The sequence below is a fragment of the Mesocricetus auratus genome, unplaced genomic scaffold (assembly GCF_017639785.1).
Source record: "Mesocricetus auratus isolate SY011 unplaced genomic scaffold, BCM_Maur_2.0 Super-Scaffold_100010, whole genome shotgun sequence".
In the NCBI taxonomy this organism is placed as follows: domain Eukaryota; kingdom Metazoa; phylum Chordata; class Mammalia; order Rodentia; family Cricetidae; genus Mesocricetus; species Mesocricetus auratus.
The window spans coordinates 76,555,813-76,577,919 of NW_024429194.1; the positions used below are offsets into that span (position 1 = coordinate 76,555,813).

Sequence of the window (22,107 nt, forward strand, 5' to 3'; positions counted from 1 at the left end):
GTCTTCAAGGATGGTCCCCCTTCAAAGGCCTCCTGTGGAAACTTGCTGGACCTGGCTCCTGAGCTCATCTTGTCCTGTCTGACCTGCTCACTCGTCCTGGCTGGTGGTTATCCTATATCTCTCCTCGATGCCAGTGAGCCTATCTTCCTTTGTGTTGGGAGTTAGCATCATAACTCATGGGAGAGCCATCCCAGGGGGCTGTAGGTGAAAGTCCTTAGGTAGACACAGTCCCTACCAAGCCCAGGTGGATGTGTCAGTGTGGAAGGACCTTGATGAATGGTCCCTAGCTGAGCATTCGGGAACTCTCCAAGTGGCTCCCCAGGAAACCAGGTACTGTGAGGACAGATGTGACAAGGTTCCCTGAAAGAACAGTATGCGCTCCTAATGGCTAAGTCATATGTCCTGCCCCTTTTTTCTTTTTAAGACAGGTTCTTACTATATAGCCCTGGATGGCCTGGAACTTGCTATGTAGACCAGGTTGGCCTAGAACTTGCAGAGATCTGCCTGCCTCCCATGTACTGCTACTAACGGGGTGCACTACCATACCTTTCTTTAGAAAATTATTTTAATTGGGCTGGAGAGATGATGCAGTAGTTAATAGCACTGGCTCCTCGAGGACCCAGGTTCAATTCCCAGCACCTGCATGGTAGCTTAGAACCATCTAGTTCTAGGGGATCCGACAGCCTCTTTTGGCCTCTGTAGGCGCTAAGCGCATGGGTGGTACATGTGTACACATCCAGACAAATACTTACAAAATAATAAATTGGCGGCGGTGGCGGTGTTAGCGGCAGCTGCAGCAAAGCGTTCGGCGCGATGTCTCACACCTTTTTGCTGGTACAGCCTACCAAGAGGCCAGAAGGCAGAACTTACGCTGACTATGAGTCTGTGAATGAGTGCATGGAAGGTGTTTGTGAAATGTATGAAGGACACCTGAAGAGAATGAATCCCAGCAGCCCTCTATCACACACGATATCAGTCAGTTGTTTGATTTTATTGACGATCTGGCAGATCTCAGCTGTCTTGTGTCCCGAGCTGATACACAGATGTACCAGCCTTATAACAAAGACTGGATCAAAGATCAGATCTACGTGCTACTTCGTCGACAGGCCCAACAGGCTGGGAAGTAATCGAGTTGGAAGCATCAGGGGCTGGGGGTAGGCTTGGAACAGGTGCACACAACGTGCTGTAGTGATCATTTTGTATGATAGTAATCCTGTTTCCATTTTGTTACTAGAGCTGAGATTGAATGAATGACATGAAACGTGAATGATCTTTTCATTCAGAAACCACCATTTGTTCCAAACTCCTTTGCTCCTTTTCTTTCTTTTTTTACTTAAACATTTTTATGATAACTCAGAAAGTGTTTTTTTTTTTTTTTTGTCATTTAAGGTTGGTTCCAGTCCTTGAAACTGTCTGTATCTGCTCTATAGCAGTGAGTGCACTAACCCTTTATGGGGGTAGGGGTGGTGACAAGGTTAGTTATGTCCTCTGGGAAAGTCTTAGTGAAAAATAAAGAAATGTTCTGTAGTTGTATTCTCAAAAAATAATAATAAATTTAAAATGTTTTACTTTATTGCACATGAAATAAGCATTTGGACATGTGACTAGATTTTCTGCATGTCACAATACTGTTTCAAGAACAGGATATATGTTGAAGTGTCGTAATTCATGCAGTGTATGTTTTTGTTGTTATTTTCAAGACAGGGTTTCTCTGTGTAGCCCTGGCTGTCCTGGAACTCACTGTGTAGACCAGGCTGGCCTGGAACTCACAGATCTGTCAGCTTCTGCTTTCAGAGTGCTAGGGTTAAAGGCCTGTGCCACCACTTCTGGTGCAATGTTTATTTTGTAAAAAGAAAAAAAAAAAAAGAACAAGTCACCAAAAACCCAAATATAAGTGTTTGTCAAATGTTGACCAGAAGTCTACCAACAGCTTGGAGAGCTTTTGGCCCACAACATTGTTCTGTTTTGTTTGAGACAGGGTCTTACTATGCAGCCTTGGCTAGCCAGAATCCACCTCTCTCTGCCTTCCAAATGCTGGGGTTAAAGGTGTGTTCCACCTCAGCTGGCTCACAACAGGCTTTTGGAGCGATAGAATTAGATATACTAAGTAGAAAGTCTCACTAAGTGGGCAGGCCAAGTGCAGGATAGTGGAAAGTCCTGGCTGAGCCCATCCTTGCTCCACAGCTATTGGGCTGATAGAAAAGCCGGGCAGCACTGAGAGCCTGAGAGAACTGGTTGTTCCCCAGTTTCTGCAAAGGGCAGCTCCATCTCCCTGAAGCTCCTTGGTAGTCCCCAGTTTTTCCTTTGTGGGTGTTTGTGGTTCTTTGGGGGACTCTTCTGCTCTTGGCCACTGCTGACTTTGCGAAAGACCTCAGTGGATGCTCTGAGGAGCCCTTGCCTAGGCCTCAACAATGAAGACTCAGGCCATGCTTCCTCCTTGAGCTATGGCCCCCTCAAGGCAGTAGCCTCAGGGAAGATATGCCAGGAGCCAGGGTTTGAGCCTCTATTTGGACAAATCTAAGCATTTACTAGAATGCTCAGCTGCCCTGGGGATCCAGCCTCCAGGTGGGAGGGAAAGAAAGGGCTCTGACCCTCTTCTGGCAGAGTTGATGATAGGCCCCTAGAGGGACAGGCCTTAGGCAGGGTTTAGGGTTGCCTACCACAGGGCTCTGGGAAAGAAGCTGGGCTGGGTCAGTAGGAAGGCATCACCAGGCTCTTCAGGCCCAGCCTGCTGTCTCCCTTTGGGTCCTGTAAGCTTTATCAAGGCAGCAGACACACGACAAAATTTATGTCTTCAATATGCAATTAGATGGGTGTGAACATTAGCTCACTGGGAATTGCTTTGTACCCCTTGGTGGGGCTCTATCCACAACTTGAGGCCCTCAATAGGGCACAGGTGACAGAGGACTGGGGGAGCCCTGCACAGCAGGGTCAGCGGCCTGGGATTGAAGCAAACATTGCACTCTGAGGAGGAAGTGCTGGGGTGTGTTTGCCCCACCTGGCCTGACACTAAGAGCAGTGAGTCTCAGTGGGCAAATGATGCTGGTCAGACTCAATCGCTGATCCAGAGCCCGGGTAGTCTCTTTCCCACAAGGTGCATTCTGGCCTCTGAGGAACTTGGCAGAGGCCTTCACTCCTCCCCTTTTACTACTGGAGTGCTGCACAGCTGGGCCTGAGGGGAAAAACAAATTTATGATGAGGAAAAGCAGTTAGAAAAGGTTATTATTCATTCAATGGTAGAAACCTACTCTTCCCCTAGGAGCAACTGTAGTAGCATCAGGGTCTTGGGAGACTGTCCCGACAGCACCAGGCCAGGTCATTGACTTGACAGACGCAACAGATGGTGTTAACCATCTGTTGCAGGATTCTGGAGGTCTCTCAGCCCTGCTGGGACCAAGAGGCAGGTGTAGGCTAGACCTTGTGGGTAAGGTCCTTGCAGTCTTTGGAAGCTGCCTTAGGCTGGAACTCTGCCATAACTAGGTAGATCTATGAGGTTAGCTGAACCCCACTACCACTTTCTGCCAAGACCAGTGAGCTGCACAGAGAGGCCTCTGAACATCAGGCATGCAGCACCTAGGTTAGAAGTGGTGGAAGAGTCTGCATGCACTGGCTCACCTGGGTTGGGGTACACCAGCCCCAACCTGAACAGATCCCTTTGGGTGCCCCAGTTATCAGGACGCTATGCCTACCTTGGGCTACCCATCACCCCAAGCTAGGGGTGGAATCCAGAGGTAGAATGCTTCCCCAGAGTGCACTTTGACCCCCACCACTGAGACGAGTGTTGTAGCTATCTTTGTGGCATCAGTCTGTATTAACCTGTGTTTGTGCCTGAGAGGGGGAGTGTGGATTGAGAAAAGGCAGGAGGCTAAGACGCTAAGAGACAGACACAGAATAGAGTCAGGAGGACAATCCAGTAAACACTGGATGCCCTGAGTTTATTCTTCAACATCCTCAAGTACCCCAACCAAAAGGGGATCATGGCAAAAGACTTCTTTATCATGTATAAGGAACAAACAGACTTTCTCCCCTTAATTCTCCAAGCATTTGGTAACCACACCTTAGACTCAGTTTCTTGTTATCTGGCCTTGAGGGTCAAGAGTGACTTCACCTCAGACCAAGTCTGTTGTTATTTAGATAAAACATCCACTACCAAGACTAAAACATCCTACAGTAGCCATGTCTTAGACCTTTAGGTCTTAATGATTTTAACTTTGGAAGAGTAAGGACAGTTTTGAACTTTGACCTTAAGTCAAGATGAAGTGGAGCCATCTTTATGGGCCCCAACAGAGGAGGAGAAAGGGAAGAAGGAGGAAGATGAAGAGGAGGAGTGAGGAGAAAGAGGGAAAAATTGGTTTGTGAATGATGAGGTACATTTAGACTTTTCTCCTAATAGAGTTCTTCAAGTTAATTGAAAATAAAATGCATGATCTTTTCTTTTATGAGAAAAGGCAGATTTAGCTGGAACTAATCAGCAGTGGGGCCAGAGAAAACTCAGAGACCGTGCAAAGAGAATAAAAGTCTGAAGACATTTGAAAGATACTGTAATTCTCTCAAAACAATGTGCAGGATGATGCATTGGTACCCAAGGCTGGAGTTTACCATGTGCTCCTCTGGGCTCCCAGAGCCATTATCCCAACACCACTGCTCTCAACATCACTGTTATTATCTCTTAATTAAATCATGTTATGGATGGCGCCAGTTGTCACATTTATACTGATTGTCTCTGACAGGCCACTGTAAGAGCCAGGGGCTGGAGCCCATAGGTATGTGCCTGGATTGAAGGATGCTTCTGTGTCCTGGCCTCTGCCCTTTCTCCTTGTAGAGATGGTCTTGCCTGTTTCTGTCCCTTTTTCCTTCTATGAGGAGTGCTAGAAATCTGTGGCTTTTGGTAGTGTGGGTGCCTCCCTATGACCTTCAGTTACACTAGTTTTAAACTTAGACAAAACCCTCCAACTGTCACAGGGGTCCAAAAGAGTCTGGTAACAGTGGCTACAGACACCACCACTATACCTATTACCTCCAGGGACAGGGGTCTGGATGCAATGTGGTTGGGGGCTTGTCTTAGCCTTCTTTAATTGTTAACTTGCTACAACTTAGAAATCACCTGAGGGAAGATCCCCAATTGAGGGTTTTCCTAGATCAGCTTGGCCTGTGGCCATGACTGTGTGCGATTGTCTTGATTGTTAATTGACTACTACGGGCAACAATAATCCTTGGGCTGGTGGTGCTGGAAGCTAGCTGATCTTGGGCCTGTAAAAGCCAGGCAACAAGCAGAGCTCCTCCATGGTTTCTGTTGTGTTTCTGTGGCTGGGAGTGAATTCTCTAGTGAGAGGTGGTACTGTGTAGAACAGAAAACAGGCTTGGCTTCAGGTTGCGGATTGAATTCCTGCCTTGACTTCCTTTAGTAAAGGACTGTGACCCGAAAGTGGGAGGCAATCCAGTCTTTCCCTCTCTATAGCAGAGCAACAGAAATAAATCGGAAACAGAGGCCCTGCCATTGGTTTGGCACATGAAGGATCTTTTGGGGGAAACCATGCCTAACTCAACATGTGGCTTGTATCTGTTGTTCCTTTAGGTGGTGGGATCAAGGGTGTTCTTGTCCCTGGCTGTAGTCCTGAGGCAGGTCTCAGGTCCACAAGGCCACCTGCAGGTTCCTAACATGCGCATTTTCAGTACTTTGTTCTCTAGGCACAGGCAAGAGGGACCCCAGCAAGAATGTGTGTACCTTCACTTTCATCCCATATTACAGTGGGGGTCAAGAGGGTCTCACAACATCCAGGAGTAGTGCAGTACGACCCCCAGGATGGGGCCATCCTTCAGCTGAATGCTGCTGCTCAGTGGTCTGAGAGCTTCCACATAGGCTCCAAGTGTGGCTTTGGGATGGGAAAGACCGACTTGACTTACCTGTCCCTTCAAGGTTTAAGATACCATTTTCCACCCTCACCAACCCTGCCTTCTGGGATGGCCCACATGTGTGTATGCCTAGCCACAGAACAGCTCTGTGGTTTGCTTCACCCAGTAGCAGATGTGTATTCTTCTCAAACTCCCAGGGAATATTTACCACAGTAGACCACTTCTTGAACCCGAAAACACACCTTACACATTAAGAACACCCAAAATCACAAGTGATCTCATACCACAGCATTGTTAAAAACTAGCATTTGATACCTCAACAATCATTCCAAAATACTTGGAGACTAAGCAACAAATGGGTCAAAAAATTAGGAGAAATTAAAAGAATATTTTGAACAAAATGAATATAATATAATACAATTTATCTAAACTTGAAAGTAGTACTTAATGGAAATTTATAGTATTTGGTACACATGCTGGAAAGAAGAAAATTCTAAAATCACTCAAGCTCTCACCTGGGGCTCTAGAAAAGCAATATTTAAAACAAGCAAAAAGTGTTAAGCAACAACAAAAGACAGAACTGCAATCAGTAGGATTAGAAAGGTTCAATAAGACTGATAAACCTCTAGCTAGACCAACTAAGAAAAAGGAGAAACCCAGGTTAGTAGAGCTAGGAGGGACCACCAGTACAGATCTTGGAAACACTGGCAAGGTAGCAAGGCGGCAGCCCACTGACTGCCTTGGACAACCTATGTGCATGGGACAAACCATCACACCAGAAGCAGACCAACAAATATGCCTGCACGTATGAAAGAGATCAAGTCAGTCAACATTTGCCTTCAAAACAGGATGCACAGGCCAGATGGCCTCGTTGGTGAAAGATACTGAATGACTACCAATCATGCCTGTTCTCTATAGCCCATTCCAGAAAAATAAGACAACCAAACCAAACCAAAGCAAAAATCTGGAAGAGGCACCTCATAAGTCATCTTGAGGAAAGAAGAACTCTAAACACCTAAACCAGACAGAGGCAAAACAACAACAACAACAACAAAAAAGCAAAAACAAAAAACAAACTAAAACAAAAAACAACCCCCAAACCAAAAATCAAACAAACAAAAACAAGAAAGCCAAAACAAAACACATGGAACTGTGTGTGGTGATTCACACCTGTAATTACAGCACTTAGGAGGCTGAGGCAGGAAAGTTGTGTGAGTTTAAAGCCAACCTGAGCTACAGAGTGATTTCATCCTAGGCTACAGAATCAGATCTCACCTCAAAAGTAAAACAAGCCAATAAAACATAAAAGCAACAACAAAAAAGCAAAGAGAAGAAAGGAAAAAAAGATTTAAGGGAACAAAATTATTTCTTGGCTGCATATGGTCCCTATGTCTTTAATTTCAGCACTCAGCATTCAAGAGGCAGAGAGGTTTAGTCCCTGCTCTATTGCTATGAAGAGACATCATGACTAAGGCAATTCTTTTAATCAGTCCATTGTCATGGGAGCATGGCTCTGGAGCAGTAGCTGAGAGCTACATCCAGATTCACAGAGAAAGGGAGGGAGGGAGAGAGGGAGGGAGAGAGGGAAGGAAAAAGAGACAGAGAGACAGAGACAGACAGACAGAAAGAGAGAGAAGGGAGAAGGGAGTCTGAGAGAGGAGACAGAGAAAAACAGAGAAACTGACCTGGTATGGGCTTTTGAAATCTCAAAGCTCACCTCCGGAGACACACTTCCTTCAACAAGGCCACACCTACTCCAACAAGGCTCTACTTACTAATCCTTCTAATCCTTTTAAATAGTTCACTCTCAAGTGACTAAGCATCCAAATATGTGAGCCTGAGGGCGGGGTGATGGGGTGGTGTGTGCTATTACCAACTCACAGAGACGGGGTTATCCATGCATTTGAGACAAGCCTAGGCTACAAAGAGAGTTCCAGGCCAGTCATGGCTATATAATGAGATCCTGTCTCAATCAATAATAAATAAATAAATTCTTTAAAAATTTAATTATATAACATTTGTGTAAATTCATGTAATACAATGTAGTAATCAGATTGAGGTAATTATCATATGTCTTAAACATGTTTGATTTCTTTCTTCTTTCTTCTTCTTTTTTTTTTTTTTTGAGATAGGATTTTTCTGTGTAGCTTTTGGAGCCTGTTCTGGAACTTACTCTGTGGACCAGGTTGGCCTTGAACTCACAGAGCTCTGGCTGCCTCTGCTGTTTGTTTGGTTTCTTTATGGTTAAATGCAACAAGCTTTTTGTTTGTAGCTATGAACTTTCTCCTGAGCAAGGGAATAAAAAGCTTCTTGGTATTCTGCCTCTTAAGCTATTATTCTCTCTTAATCATTACTATATTAGTGTATTTTTTGTAGGGGAGGCATTTTTGGACAATCTTGAGAGAGGCTATTTTAGACCTCTTCCTATCTATACAGACCCAAGATTGTTCTGTAAAATGTTTGTTGCAATGTATTTACTCATTTTATTTTCATATGATTTTTTATTGATTAAAGTTATTCTTTCACAATTAAAACAAGAAAAAGAGAAAGAGGAGGGGGAGGCCATATCTCTCTTTAAACACAATCAGAATACATCATATACATGTATAAGATTGTCAAAGAGCAAATCGAACCAATAAGTAATCCCTTACTAAAAAATCCTCCCACAAAACACTTAGGAATAGAGTCCAAGAATCCTATAAAGAATTTACTTATCATGACCGGGTAGGATTTCTCCTAGGTATGGAAGGATGGTTCAATACTCAAAGATCAGTTATGCAAGCAATCGAATCACTTGGCAAAAGAAGAAAATGGCAAAGATCATGCCAATTAAAAAAAAAGAATTTGACAAAACCCAATTCTCATTCTGCTAAAAATTCTGAGTAAGCGAGGAACAGAACATAACTCCCCTAATTTGAGTATCTACAAAAACCTACAGTGACCATCTTGGTCAATGATGAACAAGTAGATGTTTTCTTTTTTTTTTTCTGAAGAGTCAGTTCAGGGCACCTCCTCCAGGCAGCCTCAGGGGTTTCATCTCCTTCCTGCCCTGAGTGAAGGTTTCTTTTCTGTGCATCACAGAGAAACCATAGCATGAGATTTGTGTCTGTTGTTCCTCTGGGGAGACCACTCCCTGGGGTTCCCCTGTCTGTGCAAGGGCAGGCGCCTAAGTGGCTTTCTGCTCTGCTGGCACCTGCTTGTGATGAGTGGGCAGTGGTAGCTGTGACTCAGGAAGCTGAGGATGCCAGGGGTTGAGTGTTTAGGTGAGTGAGCAGCTTGTCAGGAGCTTCACGATCCATCAGAGCCCGGGTCTTCTGGTGACGGGAGGCTGTGAAATCTATCCATCCCTCCATCCACACACCTTCCCCGTCCCGTTTACGTATATCTACCCCCTCATCCATCTACCCATCTACCCTTCCCTCCATTATCCATCCTTGTAGCCATTTGCTTATGTCTCCATCCATTCGGGCATTCCTCTATCCACCCATCCATCTCTCTGTCTACCTACGCTTCCATCCGTTCCTTTACCCACCCGCCAACCCTCCATACACCCACCTACACACTACGGATCAATGGGTCCATTTGTTCACTGGATGTTATGAACTAAGTTTGGGGAACCATCCTCACCTGTAAAGGCTTGAAATCTAGATGAGAAGGTAGTTCTCACACATAAGATAATCATAGGGGCCCAAGTTAGGTCCACCCACTCTCCCTCCCTCCCTCTCTCTCTCCCTTCCTCCCTCCCTCCCTTCCTCCCTCCCTCCTTCGCTCCGCTCCCTTCTTTCCTTTCATGAGTGATCTGGGATACAGAAGACCATTTCAACTCTCAAGAGGTCATGTCCTAGAAATTAACTTTTTAAAAAAAAGTTTATTTCTATATTTTATTTAAATTAGAAACAAGCTTGTTTTGCATGTCAAGCCCAGTTCCCTCTCCCTCCACTCCTCCCCTGCCCCCCCCCACTAACCCTCTATCCCATCCCCTTTCTGCTCCCTAAGGAAGGGTGAGGCTTTCCATAGAGGTTCTTCAAAGTCTGCCACATCATTTGGAGCAGTGCCTAGGCCCTCCCCCAAGTGTCTAGACTGAGAGAGTATCCCTCTATGTGGAATGGGCTCCCAAAGTCCATTTGTATGCTAGGGATAAATACTGATCTACTACCAGAGGCCCCATAGATTGCCGAGGCCTCCTCACTGACACCTAGGTTCAGGGGGTCTGGAGGATCAGTCCTGTGATGATTTCCCAGCTTTCAGTCTGGGGTCCATGAGCTCCCCCTTGTTCAGGTCAGCTGTTTCTGTGGGTTTCACCAGCCTGGTTTTGGCCCCTTTGCTCATCACTCCTCCCTCTCTGTAACTGGGTTCTAGGAATTCATTTCAGTGTGTAGCTGTGGGTGTCTGTTTCTGCTTCCATCAGCTACTGGATGAAGGCTCTAGGATGGCATATAAGGTAGTTATCAATCTCATCATACGGGAAGGACATTTAAGGTAGCCTCTTCACTATTGCTTGGATTGTTAGTTGGTGTCATCCTTGTAGTTCTCTGGACATTTCATTTGTGCCAGATTTCTCTTTAAACCTATAATGGCTCCTTCTATTATGGCATCTCCTATCTTGCTCTCCTCTATTCTTTCCCCTACTCAACCTCCGGCTCTCTTATGTCCTCCTCTCCCTCCTCTTCTCCCCTTTTCTTTCTTCTAGCTCCCTCTCTCCTCCCCCCATGCTCCCAATTTGCTCAGGAGATCTTTTCCCTTTTCCCTTTCCCCCAGGGGACCATGTATGTCTCTCTTAGGGTCCTCCTTGTTTCCTAGCTTCTCTGGAGGTGTGGGTTGTAGGCTGGTAATCCTTTGCTCTATGTCTAAAATCCATATGTGAGTGAGTACATACCATGATTGTTTTTCTGTTCCAGGGTTACCTCACTTAGGATGTTTTCTTCTAGTTGCATCCATTTGCCTGTGAATTTCAAGATCCCATTGTCCCGTGCCCCCCCCCCCGTCTCCCTTTCCCCCCTCCCCTGCTGAGTAGTATTCCATTGTGTAAATGTACCACATTTTCTCTATCCATTCTTCAGTTGAGGGGCATCTAGGTTGCTTCCAGGTTCTGGCTATTACAAATAATGCTGCTATGAACATAGTGGAACAGACATCCTTGTTGTATGAATGTGCATCTTTTGAGTATATGCCTAAGAGTCGAATTGCTGTATCTTGTAGTAGACTGATTCCCATTTTCCTGAGGAATCTCCATACTGATATCCAAAGTGGCTGTATGAGTTGGTACTCCCACCAGCAGTGGAGGAGTGCTCCCCTTTCTCCACATCCTCTCCAGCATAAACTGTCATTGGTGTTTTTGATTTTAGTCATTCTGACAGGAGTAAGATGATATCTCAGAGTTGTTTTGATTTGCATCCCCCTGATGACTAAGGATGTTGAGCACTTTACATGTTTATAAGCCATTTTAGATTCCTCTATTGAGAATTCTCTATTTGGTTCTGTACCCCACTTTTTAATTGGATTATTTAGTGTTTTGGAGACTAGCTTCTTGAGTTCTTTATAAATTTTGGAGATCAGCCCTCTGTGAGATGTGGGGTTGGTAAATATCTTTTCCCACTCTGTGGGTTGCCTTTTTGTCTTGTTGACTGTGTCCTTTGCCTTACAGAAGCTTCTTAGTTTCAGGAGGTCCCATTTGTTAACTGTTGATCTCAGTATCTGTGCTACTGGTGTTATGTTCAGGAAGCAGTCTCCTGTACCAATTCTTTCAAGGGTACTTCCCACCTTTTCTTCTAAGAAGTTCAGTGTGGCTGGATTTATGTTGAAGTTTTTGATCCACTTGGACTTAAGTTTTGTTCATGGTGACAGATATGGATCTATCTGCAGTCTTCTACATGTCCGCATCCAGTTATGTCAGCACCATTTGTTGAAGATGCTTTCTTTTTTCTATTGTATAATTTTAGCTTCTTTGTCAAAGATCAGATGTTTGTAGGTGTGTGGGTTAATATCAGGGGTTTCAATTCGATTCCATTGGTCTACCAAGCTATTTTCAAGACTATAGCTTTGTAATAGAGCTTGAAGTCAGGGATGATTATGCCTCTGGAAGTTCCTTTATTGTACAGGGTTGTTTTGGCTATCCTGGGTCTTTTGTTTTTCCATATTGATTATTGTTCTTTCAAGGTCTGTGAAGAATTGTGCTGGTATTTTGATTGGGATTGCATTGAATCTGTAGATTTTTTTGGCAAGATTGCCATTTTTACTATGTTGATCTTACCTATCCAAGAGCATAGGAGATCTTTATATTTTTCTGGTATCGTCTTTAATTTCTTTCTTTAAAGACTCAAAGTTCTTGCTATACAGGTCTTTCACTTTTTTTTGTTAGAGTTACCCCAAGGTATTTTATATAGTTTGTGGCTATTGTAAAGGGTGATGTTTCCCTGATTTCTTTCTCAGCCCATTTATAGTCTGTATATAGTAGGGCTACTGATTTTTTAAGCTAATTTTGCATCCTGCCACTTTGCTGAAGGTGTTTATCAGCTTTAGGAGTTCCCTGGTAGAAGTTTTTGGATAACTTATGTAAACTATCATATAATCTGTAAATAGTCAAAGTTTGACTTCTTCCTTTCCAATTTGTATCCTCTTGATCTCACTTTGCTGTCTTATGCTATAGCCTGTACAATATTGAAGAGATATGGAGAGAGTGGACAGCCTTGTCTTGTTCCTGATTTTAGAGGAATCCCATTGAATTTCTCTACATTTAGTGTGATATTGGCTGTTGGTTTACTGTATATTGCTTTTTTTTTTTTTTGGTTTTTTCGAGACAGGGTTTCTCTGTATTGTTTTGGAGGCTGTCGGTCCAGCCTGGCCTCGAACTCACAGAGATCCGCCTGCCTCTGCCTCCCGAGTGCTGGGATTAAAGGCGTGCGCCACCACCGCCCGGCTATATTGCTTTTTTTATGTTCAGATATGTTCCTGTTATCCCTGATCTCTCCATGACGTTTACCATGAAGGGTTGTTGAATTTTGTCAAAGGCTTTCTCAGAATCTAGTGAGATGATCATGTGGTTCTTTTGCAGTTTGTTTATATGATTACATTGATAAGTTTTCGTATGTTGAACCATCCCTGCATCCCTGGATTGAAGCCTACTTGATTATGGTGGATGATTTCTCTGATGTGTTCTTGATTTGATTTGCCAGTATTTTACTGAGTAATTTTGCATCAATATTCATGAGGGATATTGGTCTGTAATTCTCTTTCTTAGTTGTGTCTTTGTGTGGTTTGGGTACCAAGGTAATTGTAGCCTCGTTAAAAGAGTTTGGCAATGATCCTTCTGCTTCTGTTGTGTGGAACAATTTGAGGACTATTGGTATTAGCTCTTCTTTGAATTTCTGGTAGAATTCTGCACTGAAACCATCTGGCCCTAGGCTTTTTTTTTTTTTGGTTGGGAGACTTTTGATGACTGCTTCTATTTCATTAGGGGTTATAGGTCTGTTTAAATTGCTTATCTGTTCTTGATTTAATTTTGGTACATGATATCTATCCAGAAAATTGTCCGTTTCCTTTAAATTTTCAAATTTTGTGGAGTACAGGTTGTCAAAATATGACCTGAAGATTCTTTGGATTTCTTCAGTGTCCATTGTTATGTCCCCATTTTCATTTCTGATTTTGTTAATTTGCATGTTCTTTCTCTGCCTTTTGGTTAGGTTGGATAAAGGTTTGTCTATCTTGTTGATTTTTTTCGAAGAACCAACTCTTTGTTGCATTGATTTTTTTGTATTGTTTTCTTTGTTTTGACTTTATTGGTTTCAGCCCTTGGTTATTATTTCTTGGCATCTACTCCTCCAGGGTGAGGTTTTTTTTTTTTTTTTGTTCTAGAGCTTTCAGGTGTTCTGTTAGTTCTCTAGTATAACTATTCTCCAGTTTCTTCATGTGGGCACTTAGTGCTAAGAACTTTCCTCTTAGTACTGCTTTCAAAGTGTCCTATAAGTTTGGGTATGTTGTGTCTTCATTTTCATTGAATTGTAGGAAGTCTTTAATTTCTTTATTTCTCCTTTGATCCAGGAATGGTACAATTGTGCGTTGTTCAATTTCCATGGGTTTGTAGGGTTTCTGCAATTTGTGTTGTTGAATTCTAACTTTAAAGCATGGTAGTCTGATAAGATACAAGGGATTATTCCAATTTTTTTGTACCTGTTGAGATTTGCTATGTTGCCGAGTATGTGGCTGATTTTAGAGAAGGTTCCCTGTGGCACTGAGAAGAAGGTATATTCTTTTGTGTTTGGATGGAATGTTCTATAGATATTTGTTAAACCCAGTTGAGTCATAACTCCTTTTGGTTCCCTTGTTTTTTGTTAAGTTTCTGTCTGGTGGTCCTGTCTAGTGGTGAGAGTTGGGTGTTGAAGTCTCCCATTATAACTGTGTGAGGTCTTATGTGTGATTTGAGTTTTAGTAATGTTCTTTTACGAATGTGGGTACCTTTGTATATGGGGTATAGATGTTCAGAATTGAGACTTCTTCCTGATGGATTTTTCCTCTGATGAATATGAAATGTCCTCCTTCATCTCTTTTGACTGATTTTAGTTTGAAGTCTAATTTGCTACATATTAGGATTGCTACACCAGCTTGTTTCTTGGGTTTATTTGATTGGAAAATCTTATCCCGACCCTTTACTGTAAGGTAATGTCTGTCTTTGAAGTTGAGGTATGTTTCTTGTATGCAGCAGAAGGATGGATTGTGTCTTCCTATCCATTCTGGTAGCCTGTGTTAGAAGCTAATTTGAAATAAAAAAGCTCTAGTGCTGTGTGAAAGATACTCCAGGAAATGCTGTTTGGACAGAGCCCCAGGCTTCTTGGTCACCAAAAACAGCTTTACACTGAAAGATAAGAATGGCTTTGGAAAGGAGCCCTGAAACATGGACTGTGAACCCCGGAAATCTGAGTCCCTCAGGGCTTAGCACCAGCCAGGCCTGGAGAGGGCTTGATTGGCAAGTAGGGGCTGAATGAAGACACACTGAAGACTTGCCACCTGCAGTTTGGGGCCTGTCCTTGGTTCTGGTTCTGGTCCCTCCCTGGCCCTGGTTCGTGGGCAGGTTTCTGCTCCCAGCTCCTTGCCTCAGCCTGTGTTATTCTGGGTTCAACTCCTGGTTGCTTTTATTTTGGGGTCATATATTTTTTCCCTTGAGACCTCATTTCTCTTACACATCTAGAAGAGTCCTTGTTGTTTCAGCTTGTTCAGCCTTTTACTTATGCTGGGTTGGAATGGGTGACATCCAGGCTCTCATGTGACCTGAAGATTCTTTTAAGGTCAGACTGTTGGAAGTAAAGCCTAGAGTAGAATGCATCTAGAGTAGAGACACACTCACTGCAACCAAACACACATTTGTACATACCACACACTGCCTGGGAAGTTTATCATCTCTTTAGGCCCCAGGTCTGACAGCCCTGTAACTGCTCTTGTGGTCTTGCCTTTTCTAGAAGGTCATATAGAGTGGAATCAGAGGATCCTGTGTGTGTGTGTGTGTGTGCTATGTACATGTGTAAGTATGTGTAAAGGTCAGAGTCAATGTTGGATGTCTTCTTCAATAACTTTCTACCTTTTATCCATCTTATTTGAGGGTCTCTCAGTTAACCTAGAGTTAATCTATTTGGCTAGACAAGCTTGCTAGTGGACACCAGGGACTATCTGTCACCACAGCACTGGCTTTTATCTGGATGCCGAGGAGCTGAACTCTTGTCTTCATGCTTGAATAGCAAACACTTTGCCCACTGAGCCAGTTTAGTGACCCTACTTTTACTTTTTATTTAATTAAATTAATTTATTTCAGGGGCATGGTCTCATGTAGCTTAGGCTGGCTTTGAACTATCTATGTAGCTGAGGATTACCTTGGACTTCTGATCCCTGTACCTCTACCTCCCATACTAGGTTCCAGTGTGTGCCATCATATCTGACATTCTCTTTTACCAATGAGGAGTATTCTAGCTGTACTGTAATATATCCACCCACTGAGCTAGCTCAGGAATTAGGCTATTTCTGGTTTTTGGCTGTTGTAAACAAAATGTTTATATCCATTTATAAGCTATTGTATGGGGCATACAATTTCATTTTTCTTGAGTTAATAGATGACATGATAGGTGAAGGTTTGAGTCCATAAAACCTGCTGATCTCTTTTACTAATTCAGGGTTTTATTTTGCATCCCCAACAACAATGAATCAGACTTTTTTGCTAGTATTTGGTATTTTCAGTTTTTAAGAAACAATGCCCACTTCTGTCCCATCAAATTTGATGATTACAATAAACCTAAATTTCTAAGAAGCTCAATTTCAGTTTGTGGTGAAAATCACGCCCACATATTATAAGCAAATGCAGCAAACTAGCACAAAAGAATTAAAAGCAAACAGGAACACAGACAAAAATGACAGTAGACTTTTCACACCTTCAAATGTTGCAAGAAGGAAATATTGCCAATCTAGCACACCATCTGTGGAAACATCTTTGAAAACTGAAGGCAAAATGCAAGCTTCCAGGCATGCAAAAGCCAAAAGCATATATCTTAGTTTGTTTTCTGTCACCAATAATATACCGTAGAGTGGGATATAATAGAAAGACATGTATTTAGCTCATGGTTCTTGCTCGCTGTCTCAGAACTGAAAGTGGTGCTGATTTTTCTTTTGTCAGAGTCCCAAGAGAGTTCAAGGCATCATGGGGCAGGACCTGTTCCCCCCATTCTTTTAAAGCACCTGGATTCAATCCCGGGGTTCCACCTTGGTGACTTTGTCTACTAATCACTTCCCAAGGGATCAACCTCTAAACACCTAAGTCAGATTAAATTTCTACCTTCCTCATACCTCACAGGAGGAGTTAAACTTCAGATGTGAAGCCTGGGGACACTCATCCAAACCGCAGGGGTGTTTCTCAGAGGAGTGTGCTCCGTACCGAGTGTTAGACAAGTCCCACAACAGAGGGAAAACGAGGCTCCAGGCAAGGATTGGTCGAGCCACCCCAAACATGCCAGACAAGGCAACAACGTGGATAAGCTGGAAATGCTTGTTATTTAGCAACATCTCTAACTGTGGAAAAAGTAGTTACTATATGGTAGGGGCATTGTAACCCGTATAACGTGTGATAGCAGAAGACAGGTGGGGTTGATGGACGGTGACTGTCCCGACATTTTATATAATGCGTGAACTGGTGTGACATTGTGGGATGCTGACTGGAGTTTTGCTTGGATGTAGAACATCCACCTGAATGTTCTGATAAAGCAACCCTAAGCTAATGAAACTTGTAGCTAACAAGTTGATCCTTGAGGTAAAATAAAATAACAAAAGTATTATATTGATATGAATGAAGACAAAGGAATGGAAAAGTACGCATGGGACAAATGGGTGGATACGCTTACACTCCAACATGGCAATTATAACTCAAAAGGCATGGATTACAGGGTGTGTTAGTATACACCTATAATCCCAGTGCTTGGGAAGTCGAGGCAAGAGAATTGGGGGTTTGAGACTAGTCTGGGTTAAACAGTGAGACCTCATCTCAATACAAAAGGCAGAGACTACCAGGTTATATGTAAAGGAAGACTGACTAAGTGCTTCTTACAAGAAACACATTTAAATTATTTGTATATATTTTTAAAAATGTATGTGGGTTCTATCTGCATGTATGTCTACATGACAGAAGAAGGCATCAGATCTCATTATTGATGATTGTGGTCTACTATGTGGGTGCTGGGAATTGAACTCAGGACCTCTGGAAGAGCAGCTAGTGTTCTTAACCACTGAGTCATCTCTCCAGCCCCAAGAAACACATTTTAAAGGAGGCAGGGACCTTAAGAGGATGGGAAAAGATATATCCTAACACTAATCAATGTGAACTTGGGTGTTTACATCAGTATCAGAGACACATTTCCAAGTAAAGATTGTGTGTGGATGAAGAAGGTTATCTCATGATGGTGGAGGGGTTAATTCATTTAAGAATGATGCTTTCATTAGAGTAACAATGGGTGGGTGGAGAGATGGCTCAGCGGTTAAGAGCACTGGCTGCTCTTCCAGAGGACCCACGTGATGAGGGATATCAAGTCACACCAAGTATTCACACCAAGTATTCAGGGAAGGGAAGTCATGTGATACTTTATTAGAGAGAGAGAGTAGTCACATAAGAAACACTCTGCTGGTCTGGGAACCCCAAGAGAGAGAGTGCCCCTCCTACCTTGACCTTTCTTTCTGCCTTCCCCCATGTACCTGTGACCACGCCCAAATGGGCGTGGCCAGTGCTTCGAGTATATGAGATCTCTACTTACACCCAGGTTTGAGTACCAGCACCTACATGGCAGCAGCTCACAACCGTCTATAATTCTAGTTCCAGGACATCTGATGCCATCTTCTGGACTCCCTGGGCACAAAGCATGTACATGTACACAGCCATAAATTCAGACAACACCTGTACACATAAAAGTAAATAAGTATTAAAGTAACCGTGGGAAGAACTGCAAGAAAAAATGGGGACACTTAGGACTGTAGACAAAGACTTAGGGCCCTGCTTCTCACGTAGTTGATGGCACAAAGAGGCAGAGCCTAGTTAGGACATGGAGAGCATTTATAGAATAGCCACCCAGCATTAGCAAGATGTTCATTCCTTCCAAGTAAATGTGGAGTACTTACAACCACAGCCTACTGTAGTATGGGCATAAAACAAGTCTTCATCATTTTAAACAGTCACAAATCAAACACATTCTTCAGTTACAATGGAATACAAACAATCCAAGACACAAACAAAGGACTAAGCGAAAGTTGAACAATTTTGGGAAAACCTCCAGGTACTTGGAAATGACACAACACAACTTTAAATAACCCTGGGTCAAAGAAGGAAATCAAAGTAAATTAGAAAAAGATCTGTGTGTGAAGCCTGACGTCAGCGTCTACTGGATTCTGCTGCGGGCCTCGAACCTCGGCTACAGGGCATCTGCTTGGAAGTTAGACCAGCCTGATTGGACTGGCCGCCTCAGAATCACTTCAAAAGTGAAGATCGCCTACTTCAAACTGGAAGATAAAGTTTCAGGGGAGCTCTTTGCTCAGGCACCAGTAGAGTACCCTGGTGTTGCTGTGGAGACTGTGACAGACTCCAGCCGCTATTTTGTGATCAGGATCCAGGATGGTACCAGGCATAGTGTGTTTATTGGCATAGGCTTCGCAGATGGGGGGGGACACCTTCAACTTTAACATTCCCTTGCAAGAAAGACCACTTCAAGTGGGTGAAGTGGGAAACTGATATTTCCAAAGAATCTCAGGAAGTGGACAATTGTCCCAAGTTGCATTTAGGCTTCAAGGAAGGATAGACCATCAAGTTAAGTATTGGGAACATTACAACCAAGAAAGGAGGTGCTTCTAAGCCCAGGGCCACAGGAACCGGGTTGGGGGGGCTGAGTTTACTCCCACCTCCACCTGGAGACAAAGTTGCTGCTATTCCCCCCCCCCCCCCCACTGCCTATTCCAAAATCTAACCATGGAGGTATCCTTTTAAATCTGGATTCCTCTGCTCCTGTTGCGACTGCAGCACCAGCTCCAGTTTCTGCAAGCAGTGACTTGTGGGGAGACTTCAGCACTGCATGCAGCTCTGTTCTGAGCCAGGCACCACAGCCATCCAACTGGGTCCAGTTTTAAGTGTCATTGGCATGATGTGAAGGATGCACTTGAAGAATAAAAATGACCCTGAGCGTACCATTCTATGAGGGAGTTGAGGGACGGGACCGCTTCATTTCCCAGAACTAAAATCAGTGGACAATCTTTTCTGTAGCTTCTCTGTTGCTTTCAGGCTGGATTACTTTGTTACCTCTGTGTTACCTGCTGTACACCAGGAGACCACCTGTTGTTTCCTGTTACAACCAAGGCAGGGGAGTAGCAGAGATTATCACACTGGCCGACTGTGCAGAGTTCAGAAGGCCAACTTTTAGAGTTTGAGTGACCTCGGACATTTGTAAATTCTTGAACTTGTCTCAGAATCATCTCATGACTCCTGTGTATCTCTTTGTGATTCGCTAGTCAGCAATTTCAGGGGACAAATACCTTGGAACTGTCTTTCCACCAACCCAAGACTAAAAGTGAGCAGGCTGGCCTCAGTACTTACAAAGGTAGGATTTCCATGGGGGTAGGTTTGCAGAAAGAGCCGTATCCCAGGTCTCTCCTGTAAGGCCTCCTTCAGGCTTATCCCACTCAGTGAGCATCCAGGGAGCCGCAGCACCGTCACCTTGTGTGTTTACATGTCTGTTCCTTTGGTGAAAGGTTGTGTCGGTGGCACCCCACTGTTGTCTACTTGTCCAATAGTGCAGCATCCTTGACAGTGGATATTTCTGAGATGAAGGAGGATCAAGGGGCTGTGCTTTCTAAGTTGTAGTCTACAGAAGTGTTTTTTGCTGCATTTGAAGCATGACATTAATTTTACTCACTGGGGTTTGACCTGAACGTAGGAGTTTTAACTTGCTGTGTAGAGCAGAGCAGTGGAAGCACTTAGCTCTCGTGCGGTACCCACATGCCTTGCGGCCTGGTCTGGGTCCTTTTCATAAGCATTTCTTGTAGTCCATTTAGCTGTTCCATGGAAAGCTGATCTTATAGAATTGTCAGTGTGAACGAGGCTAAATCGCAGCTTTACCTGCGACAGGCTTTGATACCCAGCTAGGATATCTTAAAGCAAGTTACTGTGACATCACTTTTCCTTCCCTCTGCCTGCCATTGCTTTTACAATGCTGTGAAGAGAGCTCTGTTCAGGTCTGGGTACTATCCACTTTGTTTGTTGGGCAATTTGAGGAGTGATTGGGAGGATTTACATTCTTCTGTGAGCACCTGTTTGGGTATGTACATTCTGCCTGAAGATGGTCCTTATATTTAATTTCAAATACATTATTTCTCTTGGATATTTTTCTTAGCTGTTTCAAACTTTGGGTCCATTTTTTCCCCATTGCCTCCCCTTTCCAAGCAGCTCTCTTCTTGTAGAACCATGGCAGGATGTTTAAGGTTCCAATGAAAACACTAGGAGGAAAATATAGAAAATATAGTGGCTAACTATTGGGAAACCTATTTTCTCAATCTTCCTCCGTTTTATGTTCTTTGTATTCTTAAGATGATAATATATTATGTATTCGAATTGCTGAAAATTGAAAATGAAGTTAAATATATATGTATATAAAGCATATGATGTACTGGTGCAATAATGGTAACTAAAGATATGGGAAAAAAAAGATCTTTAGCCAGGTGTTGGTGGCACATGCCTTTAATCCCAGCACTCGGGAGGCAGAGGCAGGTGGATCTCTGTGAGTTTGAGGCCAGCCTGGTCTACAGAGTAAGTTCCAGGACAGCCTCCAAAACAATACAGAGAAACCCTGTCTTGAAAAACCAAAAAAAAAAAAAAAAGTGAATCTTTTGGATATATGCCTAAGAGTGGAGTTCCTGGGTCTTGTGGTAGGTTTATCCCCGTTTTTCTAAGGAATCTCCATACTGATTTCCAAAGTGGCTGTACGAGTTGGCACTCCCACCAGCAGTGGAGGAGTGTTCCCCTTTCACCACATCCTCTCCAGCATAAATTGTCATTGTTGTTTTGATTTTAGCCATTCTGACAGGAGTAAGATGGTATCTCAGAGTTGTTTTGATTTGCATTTCCCCGGATGGCTAAGGATGTTGAGCACTTTCTCAAGTGCCTCTCAGCCATTTTAGACTCCTCTATTCCACTATGCTTATAGCAGCATTATTTGTAATAGCCAGAACTTGGAAGCAACCTAGATGCCCCTCAACCGAAGAGTGGATAGAGAAAATGTGGTACACTTACACAATGGAGTACTATTCAGCAGAAAAAAAAAAAACGGAATCCTGAAATTTGCAGGCAAATGGATGGCACTAGAAGAAACCATCCTGAATGAGGTAACCCAGTCACAAAAAGAGAAACATGGCATGTACTCTCTCATATATGGATTTTAGACATAGATCTGGGGAGTGCCAGCCCACAATCCCATGACCAGAGAGTCTGGGAAACAGAACCTTCATTCAATGGCTGATGGAAGCAGAGGCAGACTCCCACAGCTAAACACTGAGCTGAACTCAAGGAATCCAGTGACAGAGAGGGAGGACTGATGAGCAAAGGGGTTAAGACTGGGCTGGTTTAACCCCCAGAAACAGCTGACCTGACAAGGGTTAGCTCTTGAATCCCAGACTGATGGCTGGGATTCCAGCATGGGACCGATCAAGACCCCATGAACGTGGGTGTCAGTGAGGAGGCCTAGGTAATCTATTGGG

General features: G+C 43.5%; 2 pseudogenes; both read left to right on the forward strand.

Annotated features, from left to right (window-relative positions):
- The first annotated feature begins 771 nt into the window (after window positions 1-771).
- LOC101829861 lies at window positions 772-1,127 on the forward strand (annotated as a pseudogene).
- A 16,700-nt stretch (window positions 1,128-17,827) lies between these two features.
- On the forward strand, window positions 17,828-19,488 carry LOC101825812 (annotated as a pseudogene).
- Window positions 19,489-22,107: the final 2,619 nt, after the last annotated feature.